This window comes from Rousettus aegyptiacus, unplaced genomic scaffold (genome assembly GCF_014176215.1).
Source record: "Rousettus aegyptiacus isolate mRouAeg1 unplaced genomic scaffold, mRouAeg1.p scaffold_m13_p_9, whole genome shotgun sequence".
NCBI classification, from domain to species: Eukaryota; Metazoa; Chordata; class Mammalia; order Chiroptera; family Pteropodidae; genus Rousettus; species Rousettus aegyptiacus.
This window is the reverse complement of record NW_023416312.1, coordinates 73421055-73434830: the sequence shown is the minus strand read 5'-3', so window position 1 is coordinate 73434830 and position 13776 is coordinate 73421055. Positions and strand designations below refer to the sequence as shown.

At 36.4% G+C, this 13776-nt stretch overlaps 1 protein-coding gene and 1 pseudogene across 1 annotated transcript in view; both read left to right on the top strand.

The window, feature by feature from the left end:
* Nucleotides 1–13776, top strand: part of LOC107506457 (A-kinase anchor protein 17B) — a 145926-nt gene that overhangs the window by 62774 nt on the left and 69376 nt on the right. The gene's annotated exons all lie outside the window — the stretch shown is intronic.
* On the top strand, nucleotides 2606–3807 carry LOC107506502 (annotated as a pseudogene).

Genomic DNA, 13776 nt, shown 5'->3' with positions numbered 1-13776 from the left:
AGATTTCATTCATTCTTTTTCCTGTCCAAGTAATATTCCATTGTATAGTTGTACCAATTCTTCTTTGTCCAATTGTCCATTGGTGGGCACTTAAGTTGCTTCCATATCTTGGCTATTGTAAATAGTGCTACAGTGAACATAGGGGTGCATATATCTTTTTGAATTAGTGTTTTGGTTTTCTTCAGATAAGTACCCAGAAGTGGAATTGCTAGGTCATACAGGAGTTCTGTTTTTAATTTTTTGAGGAACCTTCAAACTGTTTTCCATAGTGACTGCACCAATCTGCCATCCCACTAACAGTGCACGGGGGTTCCCTTTTCTCCACATTCTCACTAACACCTGTTATTTGTTGATTTATTGATGATAGCCATTCTGACAGGTGTGAGGTGATATCTCATTGTAGTTTCTCTGACAATTAGCAACGTCGAGCATCTTTTCATATATCTATTGGCCATCTGTATGTCCTCTTTGGAGAAATGTTTACTCAGGTCCTCTGCCCATTTCTTAGTTGGATTGTTAGTTTTTTTGCTGTTGAGTTGCATGAATTCTTTATAAATTCTGGATATTAACCCCTTTTTGAATGTATTATTGGCAAATATCTTCTCCCATTCAGTGGTTGTCTTTTAATTTTGATGTTTTCTTTTTCTTTTTGATGTTTTCCTTTGCTGTGCAAAAACTTTTTAATTTGATGTAGTCCCATTTGCTTATTTTATTTTGTTTCCCTTGCCCAAGAAGATATATCAGAAAAAATGTTACTAAGAGCAATGTCAGAGTTTACTACCAATGTTTTCTTCTAGAATTTTAATGGTTTCAGGTCTTACATTAAAGTCTTTAATCCATTTTGAGTTTATTTTTGTATATGGTGTAAGAGCTTCTTATTTTATTAGTAGCTGTTAATCATACACAATTGTTCAGGGCCACATCAACTGCTCCTGTGGTTCAGTCACTTCATCAAACTGCTGACTTCAGCAACTACTCAAGTTAGCAAGCTGCCTTGGATCAGAGCTTTGTCTGTTAATCACAAAGGGCACCAAGTACCTGGCACATAGCAGGAACTAAACAACTATTTATTGAATGAATGAAGAAATAAGCAAGTGATTGAATAAATCACTGAAGACTCATTTGTATACTTTGCTTGTGGTCCAGTTTGTCCAAATAGTCACAAGAAAGCAGGTTGAACTGCTCTTGCAGTAAAGTAATAAGATACTTTTAAAAAACTTACACAGGTAATACAGTCTCATCATTGAAGATTCAAACATTCTAGAAGTATACAGAACAGAGGTCCTTATTACTCTCCCTCTCACCACCTGAATCTTAGTCCCTTCCATAGAAGTAACCACTGTTATCATTTCAGTGGGCATAATTCCCATCTACTTTCCCTGTAATATGTGTGTTCATATGTGCATATGCATTTCCTCCATAAGTGGAATTACAGTATGTTTATTGTTTTGCAACTTGTTTTTTCAGATTTAGCAATATGTCATGAACATCTTTCCATGTTAGTATATGTACTTCAGTATATCTACATTTTTTCATGACTACTTAGTGCTCCATAACATAGACATACCATATTTCATATAACTAGTCCTTGGTAAGTATTTCAGTGGTCTATAGTTTGTCTCTAATAGAAACATTGCTATAATAAATATCCTTGATATATATATAAATATATATATAAATATATCTATATAAATATATATAGTGAGAGAGAGAGCACTCTGTATAATAAATGATATATATTAAATAATATACATAAATTATATATAGCATATGCTTTATTATTCCATAAGACTAGTCCTCCCTGCCCCATTATCCTCCCTTTTCAGTAGTTTTCTGGTTACTCTTTCTTGCTTGTTTTTCCATATGATCATTAGAAATTTCCCTAGCCGCTAAAGTAGGCAGTTTTACTGGGATTATGTTAAATCTATTAACTTAGGAAGAATTGATATATTTTGATGTCTTGTCTTCCTATCCAAAAATATGTCTATTTGTTATTGTCTGAAGTTCGTAAAAATATTTTATTTAAAAATTATTACAAAATTAATAAATATCTATCGTAGAGACTTTAAACCACTTAGAACAGTATACTGTAAAAATTAAAAGCTTTCTGACCTCTTCTCCTGCCCCATTCTCACTGCCCTTAGGTGACTACTGTTATCAGATCATGGTGTTTTAGTCTCCCACTTCTTTAAAAAATAAGATTATGCTTTTCGTGTGATCTACTACTTGCTTTTTCCACTTAAATTATTTCCTGAATAACTTTCTGTGTCAGCACATAAAGTGCTGACTCAATCTTTTTAAGTTGTTGCAGCACATTACACTCTCTGGACATACCATATTTTTTGATATTTGGGTGTGTCCAAATTTTACTAATATAAACCATTTTATAATAAACATCCTTATAATATAGTGTTTACACATTATGTGAATATTTTTGTAGGATAAATTCTTAGCAATGGAATTGCTCATGTCAAAAGGTATTGTGCAGAGAGCGGAAGTGGCTGTCTAGGGCCAAGGTGTGGGTGGGGACCCGGTTTGTCCGTGAGGCGGCAGCAGCAGTGGTGGCTCAGCAGGCGGGTTCAGGCTTCTGGGGCCAGCTGCTGCCATGATCCTGCTGGAGATGAACAACAGCATCATCCAGGAGACACTCGCACTCAAGTTTGAGAATGAGGCCGCTGGAAACAAACCAGAAGCAGTAGAAGTAACATTTGCAGATTTTGATGGGGTCCTCTATCATATTTCAAATCCTAATAGAGACAAAAGTGATGGTCAGTATTTCTTTGAAATTCTACGAAGAACCTCAAGCACATGGTGCTGATAAGTTATGGGAGTTTTTTGGTAAATCCGGAATCAGGATACAATGTCTCTTTGCTATACAACCTTGAAAATATGCCTGCATCCAAGGATTCCATTGTGCATCAGGCTGGCACATTGAAATGGAATAGTTTTGCCTCTGTCTTTGAGAAATACTTCCAACTCCAAGAAGAAGGAAAGGACTAATAGTGCAGTTATCCATTATAGGGATGATAAGACCATGTATGTTGAGTCTATAAAGGACAGAATCACAGTAGTCTTCAGCAGAGTGTTTAAGAAGATGACAATGCGGTCATTGGAAAGGTGTTCATGTAGCAGTTCAAAGGAGGACGCAGAGCCAGCCCCACTGACCCACAGGTTCTCTTTAGCCACAGGGAATATCCTTTGGAGCTGAAAGACACCGATGCTGCTGTGGGTGACAACAATAGCTATATTACCTCCATGCTGTTCCTTCACCACACCAACGCCAGTGCTGGAGACAACACCACCAACCTGATCCACATGTTCTGGGACTACCTGCACTACCACACCAAATGCTCTAAGGCACGTATGCAGGTAAAAACATCCAACTTCCTCAAGGTGCTGAACTGTGCACACCTAGATGCTGAGAAGAAATGAAAACAATCAGGTGGAAAACATTTTCATTCACTAACTATTGAGAACAAGAAGAGGAAGCAGCTGGCAACTGAAGGCTGGAACATATACTACTGGATAATTGTAGCTTTTAGTGTTGCACCTCATCAGGTTCTTAAAGGATTCTCCATTTTGGTTCCATTTTGTACACGTTTCGAAAATATATAGAAACAAGCGGTGCTTGCAGGGGCATCATAGTTCCCAAGTATTAAAAAAAATAAAATTCCATTTGAACAACTTAATTCTTTTCCTTTATCTTCCCTCCCTCAGTCCCCTTCCCTTCTACCCATCTTCCAATCCGTTTCGCTTTACAATATGTTACTGGTAGTGAGTTGCAGGATAATGTAATCTTAATTTGTTTTCTCCTAAAGATTTGAGTTCAAAACTTCTGTATCTAAAGAAATACAGTTGGGGTCATTAATAAAGAAAATCTTTCTATCTTATAAAAAAAGTTATTGTGCATTTAAAATTTCAATTAATATTGCTAAATTGCATCCCCAAAAGTTTTTACTAATGGTTAAAAAGCATGCATATTTTTTTCAAAACCTTGTTAACACTGGAGTTATTAATCTTTTTAATATTTGCTGATCTGTACTTTTCATCTATTTCTGAATTAATGTTTAGGTTGAGCATCTTTTCATATATTTGTTGGACATTTGTAGTTTGTGTTCTGCGATTTACCGATTTGTGTCCTTTACCAATTTGTCTATTTTTGTTTTGTCTTTTCTTATTGATTTATAATAGTTCTTTGTATATTACTAATATTAGTCATTTGCTTTTCATTTTTGTTGCAAATATTTCCCTGAATTGTATGCCTTTTGGTTTTCCTAATGATGTGCTTTGGCTATTTACATGCCTTAAAATTGTAGCCAGATGTTTAAATCTTTTTCCTCTTTGTTTTCTGAATTCCACAATTACTGAAATATTCTCTCATATTTCATTTTACTCCCTGTATTGCTTTATTTCTAAATTTAAATCTTAACTCCATTTTAAAATATTTTTGTGTAGGAGATGAGACAGGGATCCGACTTCATATGTTTCTCTATGACTTATGAGTTAAGGATCTTTAGCTGTGAGTAAAGGAGCTAATTCAACTAGCTTGATGGAGGATAGGGGTCGGGGAGGGAATTTATTATGAGAATATGAACTATTTCCTTGAAACCCTAGATCTGGGATAATTTAATCTAAAGGGCTGGAATGTGGGAAGAAAAAGGTGTCCAGAATATAAAGAGTAATTTCTTTCTATTTCTCATCTCTGCTGCTCTCTGCTTTCTCTGCTACTTGGTCCTGTTAGTGGAGGCTGACTGGCCATACCAAAGTTCAACAACTAAGGTTTTAGATCTCCTACTTTCAAGACGCCAACCCTTCAGACTGGAAGAGACTCTGATTAGTCTAGCATGGGTCAGGGTTTAACCTCTGATCCAATCAGCTACAGCTAGGGGACATGGGTCACCTCACATAAACATGGTTCTTGTGGACTCAATCCTGAAACCTTATGGATTAGAATGGAAAAAATAGAGAAGGGGGAAGTTCTTTAGGAGGAATCATTGTAACCTGGGCAGACACATCTACTATACTATTTGTCCTAGTGCCATATTTGAACAGTGTATCTTATACTCACAAGTGGTCTTTTTTGCTCTCCTGAATGACTTTTGCACTGCATTCACAGTGACGGGTGAACAAGGTTCAATTGCTAAAGGACACTCACAGGATCCAAATGATAATGCTCACAAAAGTAGAGGTTATTACAGGAAAAGGATACAGCAAGGGGTCCCATTGTCCTCCTCTCTAAGGGCTGTGGCAGGACACTTTATCACTCAGACAGGGACGACTTACATATGCATGGAATACCAAAGAACCAGCGAGTCTAAAATGCAGTCTTGGTTGGAGTACTTTATATTTTTTTCCAGTCACCTAGAATTTCCAGGCTCAACAGTAGAGCCCTGGGGTGGAGGGGCAGGTGTCACATTAAGACCAGGTGCAAAACATCAAGCTCGCTGTTATCAATACATAAGTACAAACCACCTTGCATTTCCTCAAAACCATGGTAACTAAACAACACCATTAACCAGTATATTTCTTGCCTTCATGAGGGGTCAGTGCCCTGTGGGAACTTAGTAAAACAGCTCAGGCTAATTCTAGACCTACTGGAATTAACCTCACAGTATACAACTTTTTCCTCTCTTCTCAAGTCTCTGTACCCCCTCTCCCATCTTTACTTTCAGCTGCTAACCTTGCTTCCTATTTTACTGAGGAAATAGGAGCAAAAGAGAACTTGTGCAAGCTTTCATCTTCACAACCTACACTCTTACCAGCAACTGCGTCTCTACTTACTGCTGGCCCTCCTGTTGCTATAAAACAATTTTCTATGATTCTATGCATGGCCTATGTCTCTCTGTGTGCACTAGACTTCATCCCCTTTCCCCTACTCATGGACCTCACTTCAGCAGTTTTTCTTTCTCTCCATTACATCATTCCCATCAACATACACAGATGTTATTTCTACTCCCTATCTTAAGACTTTCTCTTGAACTCACTTCCTCTTCTAGTTACTATATTTTCTCTTTCTCTGCTCCCCTCTAAAATGAAGTTTCTAGAAAAGTTGCCTGTTCTTGCTGTCTCTAATTACTGTCCTTCCATTCTCTCTGGAACCCACACCAGCCATTCTTTCATTATTATCACTCTGCTAAAACCGCACAGAACAGCCTCCCCTACAACAACAAACAATCTGACCCAAACTGTCGATAGTACCCATGTTGAGAAACCCTGCTGTATCTGGTCTACTCTTTCCCAGATAGCTACATGGATGGCTCATGCTTTTACCTCCTGGTCTTTGCTGAAATGTCACCTCAGAGATGACAGCTCTATTTAAAATTGCAGTCTTTCCAATCTCCATCTCTCTTTCTTGCTTGAGTTTTCTCAAAAGTGCTGATCACTGACTGATGTACTAAATATTTTATTTATTGTTTGTTTCCTCCATGAGAATTTAAACTCCACTTAGGGCAAAAATTTTTGAGTGTTGCATGTCTACATCTGATGTGGCTCAATAAATATTTGTTAAATGAATGAATCAATGCCAACTTTATCATATAGGATTATTCTCTCCCATATAGATGAATCTGTTTATATATGCCATTCTGATCCATTAAATTGCCAATGCCTGTATCACACTCTTTTAATTCCTGTGGCTTTAAAATACACTTTACTATCTGGTAAGATTAATCTCCACTTATTACCGTTTGTTTTCCAGATTTTAATGTATTTTATGATAGTTTTGTTAAGTTCCCCATCTCTCCCTTCAGAGAATTTCTTTCTAGAATTTTGTTTGGGTGCGTGTTATGTTTTTAGATTAATGTATAGAGAACTAACATTGTTATAATGTTGAATCTTCCTGTTTAAGAATAAAATGTTTCCACTTATTGATGTCTCATTTTATGTCCCACGAGAGTTTTTTTTTTTATAGTTTTCTTTATAGAGGTCCTCCTAAACATTTCTTGTTTATTCTAGATATTTTATGGTTTTATTACTATTATGTGGGATAATCTCATAACTAGCCAATTCAGATAAGTATGAGGAAAAATATTAAATAGACAATGTTCTTTTTCCTGGTTTTGCTTCCCTAACAGGAAGTAGCAGTTTCTACATTATGATATTTTAACAATTTCACAGTTTCTTGTGATCTGAAAGATTTCATAAACTTTTTTTTTTGCAGTAATTGAAGCCTGGATGCTCTATTTAGTTTTCCTTACTTTGGACACTTATTTAATTTAAAATTTGCCTCTAAAACACCTAGACTATTTGGGGAAAGAAACAAGATTGAGAATTCTTTATCCTGTGGGTAGTGGACAGCATTTTTTGGAGTTAATTTGTTGATCATTAAGGAAATTCCTTTAACAAATCATTTCACACTGAAATTCTTTCATGTTAGCCTTTAGGTTTGAAGAAAGTTCACCTTGCAGTATTCAAACACTGTAGAAGCCACTTCATTTAATGGACCAGTAGTGGTTTCTAACCAATGCAAGGCAAAAACATTTTACCTTAAGAGCTTTCAAAAAAACTTCACAGTTAAAAAATATTCTGGAAAGGAATTACTTTATTCCAAGTCTGCTTTATAAATGGAATGAATTAAAATTCATTCAAAGCTAGAAAACTGTGTTACTACCATTTTATGTAATTTGTATGCTGAAAATGTTATATTTCACAAGAAGGCTGAAAAAGCCCATAATAGGCTGTCTTACTCATATTTGTCCTCTTGTTAGTTAGAGAAAGCACATGGTCCCATTAGCCCCTGGGCATTGTGAGGTAAATGCACAGATGCATTCACTAAATATGTAGAAGTCTCATTTAGGCAGTCATTTTTGTCAGTAATATAAAGAGAAATGTCTTGATTAAAGTTGGGGGTGGGGAATGGCAATTTTGTCCCAATTGCAGATGTCTGATTAGCTATGAAAAGAGAACGTGTTTTCTCTAAGCTTTGGGTTAATAATCTTAGAATATATTTCTGTAGCTCTTGTTAAAAAACAATCAGATGTGACATTGAAGACAGAAACCATTGAAAGAAAACAATGAAAGCTTAGACCACATTAAATAAAACAACCAAACTCTGAAAACACCACAAATTATGTTGCAAGTCAAACAGCATTTTTGGAAAACATATTTTCAACATATATACAAGTTTCTAACTAATTGATTAAAATAAAAAAGACACATTGTCAAATAGAAAAATTTGCAAAGGCCTTAGTTGTAATACAAAAGAAGACATACGAATGGAATTAAACATGAAAAGCTGTTCTGTTTCACTGGTGATCAGAGACATGCAAATTAAAATAATATTGCTATTTTAGAACCTTATAAGGGTAACAAAGATTAAAAATTATTAGTGTCCAGTGCTTAAAAACATGTGAGGGTAAGGGAAGTTCTCATATATTACTGATGAGAAAGTGAGGTGAGAACAATTTGGCAATAAGCGTCAAAACTGAAAATGTGTATACTCTTCATTTAGCAATTTCAGAATTCAGAAATCTATCTTAGAGGCATATTTTGCATATGCACAAAAATGTATGTTTAAAGATATTTATTTCAGTGTTACCTATAATTGCCAAGATTAACAGCCTAAATGTTCATCAAAAGGGAACTGGATAAATACATTATAGTAATACACTAAACAACTTTTAAAAATAATGAAGTAGATCTACATGTGCTGATAGAGAACAATCTCAAGAGCTTTTACTGAGAAAAGCAGATTCCAAAGCACCAAGTAAGGTCACTGTCTCTAGTTCTACTCCTTCTATTCTCTCTGACTCACTCCAAGCAACTCTTGGTAAGTTCTCTGTTACCATTGACTTTGGTGATGCTAATGTTCAATATCAGGTCTAATGTGCAATTCTCAGTCTTCACATTACTTGAAATAGTTGATCAGTCCTTCCTCTTTGAAAAAATTTTCCCACTTGGCTTGCAGGACCCCACACTCTCCTGGTTTCTTTTGGTCCCACTGGCTTTTTTCTCCATCTCCTTTATTCATCCCTCTTCCATTCCCCAGCTTCCTCAATAATAGAGTTTCAAGGGCTTCATCCCAGCCCATCTCTTCTCTCTTCTCACTCCATATACACCTCATGGCTTCAAATACATTCCATGTCCTGTTGTCTCCTTAATTTACTTCTTCAGCTAACCCTCTCTGTGAGAACTCCAGACTCATATAACCAACTGCCTACCAGACATCTTCTCTTAGCTGTCTAGTAGACACCTTAAACCTTTTCTGTCCCAAACCGATCCTCCGATTCTCACCCCAAAAGCTTCTCTTCCCTTAATCTTCTATATCTTAGTAAATGGCCACTTCAATTGCTCAGGACAAAAACCTGGGCATCATCCTTGACTCCTCTCTCTCTCTCATACTCTATGTCTAATATCAAATTTTCTATGAAGCCAATGAAGCTTAAGCATCAGAGCCTGTAACTTGCAGCAGCTTCTTACAAAGCCCTAACACTGGGATAACACGGTTATATGCTTTTGTAAAATTTGCAAAAGTAAAATATTTTAATCACAATCAGTTAAGATAGCTCTCTTGCCACTCCAGCTATTCCTCTGTCACTTTTCCCCTCAAGGTGAGGTTGGCAAAGTGTCTGTAGACATTTTGGGGAAAGTCGAATTGGGTTTATATTTATTTTGGGTGTGATCAGATATATTTACATGGCTTACAGTCATTTCTGTGTCATTGCTAGCCATCCAGGCATAGAAACGACTTCTAGGAACACTTTTTCCTCATACTATGCTAACTAATGGTGTAGGGCCAAAAATCATTTCTTGGTACTAATGCGTCCTACAATACTCAGCATTGGAAGAATGTGTAGTTGAGGAGAAATAAAATTTGGAATGTACAGAGCTAGAAATTAGCCTGTTGAAAATTCTTCCATTCACTGGACATGTAAAACTACATATGGAGGGTTCAGTACTGCTTAGTCAGAATCGGAATTTTCTTCCGTCACTAAAACACTCACTAATGCAACATACACAACCGTAAATGCACCATCCACTTTTTTTTTTACCTGTGGTAAAAACACTTAACATGCGATCTACCCTATTAACAAAATTTTAAGTGTACAGTATGTTATTGACTATGGGTACTATGTTTTATAGCAGACCTGTAAAATTTATACAATTTACATAACTGAAACTTTATACCCATGGAACAGCAACTTCCCATTATCCACCTCCTCCTAGCTCCTGTCAACAGGTTCCTAACAATTTCACGGTTTCTTATGATCTGAGAGATTTTGTGAACTTTTTTTGCGTGTATGTGCAGCAATTGAAGCCTGTTGACAACATTTTTTTTTAGTTTCCTCCATTCTATTTTTTGCTTCTGATTTTGACTGTTTTAGATACTATATAAGTGGAATTATGCAGTATTAGTCTTATTTCACTTACCACAGTGTCCTCAAGGTTCATTCCTGTTGTAGCATGTGAAAATATTCCTTTATTTTTTAAAGCTGAATAATATTCCATGGTATGTATATACCACATTTTGTTTACCCATTCATCTGTCAATAGACAGTTAGGTTTTTTTCTATAACTTGGATGTTGTGTATAGTGCTGCAATGAACGTGAGAGTGCAGATATCTCTTTGGAGTCCTGATTTCAACTCCTTTGACTATATTTCCAAAAGTGGGATTGCTGGATTATATGGAGATCTATTTTTAATTCTTTGAAGAAACTCTGTACTGTTTTTCATACTGGATACAGTATGTTTTTATGGGAATTTTGCAAAACAGAATTTATCAGAAATCCTATATTTGCAGAGCACAAGCCTTTAGCAGTACTACAAATTGTGATTTTGTCTAGGTATGAATTTGTGTGTTTTATACATCTTAATATATTGGATCATGTTTTAGTGTATCTCACTCATCTCATTCTGATGAAGCTTGGCAGTTTCAAATGAAATGGCACATGAAAGTGTCACAGACACAGTGAACTAGTCTGAAAAAACAAGTGTCCCAGTCACAAAAAGCCCAAACATGTTAATCAATAACTCAATATATGGAATATTAAGAGTGATTTGATTATACAATTATATATCAATATAATGCAGTGTCAGTTTTTACATGCTTTTAAATTGCTCATTTAAATATCTGATTTTTAGATCAATTTTGTATTTGATTTTAGAAAATTTTGATGAACAAGAATTTAAATATGATAAGAAGGAAGTTAAATATGTAAACTAAAACACAGATTAGCTTGTCAAAACTTGTATTAATATTGTTACAATGGCAATTAAAAACTGTATCAAAGATAAAAATGAAATAAAAGTATTAATACTACAGTACAAATTTGATCAACTATGCTAGAGGAATTATCTTTCTATTCTTTCATAGAAAATATAAAGTCATCATAGAGTCAGGTGAATAAATAATATACAACACCAGGCAAAATGGCATAGATGATAGTGGCTTGTTCATCTGCTCTTGCAACCACATCAAAGTTATGCTGGAAATATGGAGAAAATAGCAACCAGAGTCGCCTGGGGTCTAGACGAACAGAAGCACTACAATTTGGGAGAGAAATAAGAAATCACCCTGCAATAGTTGTAGATAGGAGGGAGCGAAGACATGATGTGCCCTGTTCTGAGCAGTTGAGTGGGACAGAGGCTATCGCAGCTGCAGACGCTCCTCTTAAAGGGGCTGGGTCCACAAATGGTCTTTTGTAGTGATGGACTCGTTTGCTCTGAACATCAGCACCTGATCAGCTGCTCCACGCAGGGCACCAGGGACTTACAGGGGGACACTGAATTGTTGGAGTGAGGGCCAGAGGTGAGGCTTTCTCCTGGGCAGAAGTGCTGATGGTATCCATTGTTCCTCTGTTGAGCCCTCCCCACACCCAGTGTGAGGACTCAGCACCGCCACAGCTGAGATGTCATTTAACTGGATAACAGAAATCCCTTCGCCCAGAGGATTCCCTGAAACTTGACCTCCCCCAACTTGTGGCCCCACCCAAGCCACATACAGGTGTGTCCTTCATGCAACTTGCAGAGCCAACTTCAAGACTCAAACTGGTGGCAGCTGGCCTCGGTTTTTGGCATGGTTTCTTGAGGCAACTGTAAGTACAGCATCTGTGGATTGCTTGCTGTATCTTAACAGATGGCTCTGGAGGGGCACAAGCTTGAGCTAAATTTGGCCTGCAGCTGGGCCCCTTTCAGGACTATGCCACTAGACTCCTACTACACAAATCCACACTAAAAAGACTGGGAGACTTAGGAGCCTTGCTTAGTACATAGAAATAGACACAGAAAGGCAGACAAAATGGGAAGACAAAGAAGCAGAAACCATATGTGAGAACAGAACAGAGATCCAAGAATACTGGAGTTAAGCGATCTAACAGATGCAGAGTTCGAAACGCTGGTTATGAAGATACTCAGTGAACTTAGATGAAGTGTAGATGAACTCAGTGAGAAATTTAACAGAGAGATAAAAACATAAACATGGAAATGGAAATTATAATGGGAACCAGTCAAAACGAAAAATACATTATCTAAGATGAAGAAGATATTAAAAGGAATTAACAGAGTGGATAAAGAATACGATTGAACCACCAATACAGAGGATGAGGAAGCCAAGGACACACAATCAGAATGGCAAGAAAAAAGGAGCCAATAATATAATAATAATTTAAGGAGTCTTCCGGACAAAATTAAGTGTAAAAGCATCTGTGTAAGTGGGGTATCTGAAGGAGGAGAGGGAGAACAAGAAGTTGAAACACTATTTGAAGAAATAATGATGGAAAACTTCTCTAACCTGGTGAAGGAAATAGACATACAACCCCAGGAAGCTCAGACAGTCCCAAGAAAGAGGAACCCAAAGAGGCCCACACCAAGACACAACATAAGAAATTGCCAAAGGTTAAATACAAAGAGATAATCTTAAAAGCAACAAGAGAAAAACAGTTAGTTACCTGCAAGGGAGCACCCATAAGACTGACAGCTGTTTTCTCAAAAGCAATTGCAGGACAGAAGCGCTTAGCACAAAATATTCAAAGTGATGAAAACTCAGGATCTACAATCAAGAATATTTTATCCAACAAAGCTACCATTAGAGTCAGAGAACAGATAAAGAGCTTCCCAGACAAAAATAAGCTAAGGGAATTTATGAACACCACACCTGTATTTACAGGAATTTTTGGAGGGACTTCTTTAAGAGGAAAAAATATGTATCAAAATCATGAATAAAAAATGATAATAGCTACATATCTATCAATGAGTACCTCAAATGAAAAAGAATTAAGTGCTCCAACCAAAGGATAGGGGGGCTGAATGGATAAGAAAGCAAGACCCCTGCATATGTTGCCTACAAGAGACTCACTTCAGATTAGAAGATATACACAGACTAAAAGCAAGGGGATAGAAAAAGATATTACCTTACAGGAATGGTCAACAGATGCAAATCAATTCATGTGATAAACCACATAAACAAAATAAATAGAAGAAACATACGATCATATCAATAGATGCAGAAAAAGCCTTCGACAAGATACAGCATCCATTTATGATCAAAATGCTTAACAAAATTGGTTTAGAAGGTAAATAACATAACATAAGAAAGGCCACATATGACAAACCCTCAACCAATATTATACTTAATGGTGAAAAACTAAAAACCTTCCTTCTAAGATCACGAACAAGGCAAGGCTGTCCAATACTGCCACTGTTATTCAATATAACATTGGAGGTCCTAGTGAGTACAATCAGACAAAAGAAAGATATAAAAGACATCCAAATAGGAAATGAAGAAGTCAAACTGTCACTATTTGCAGATGACACGATTCTCTCTTTAGAAAACCCTAAAG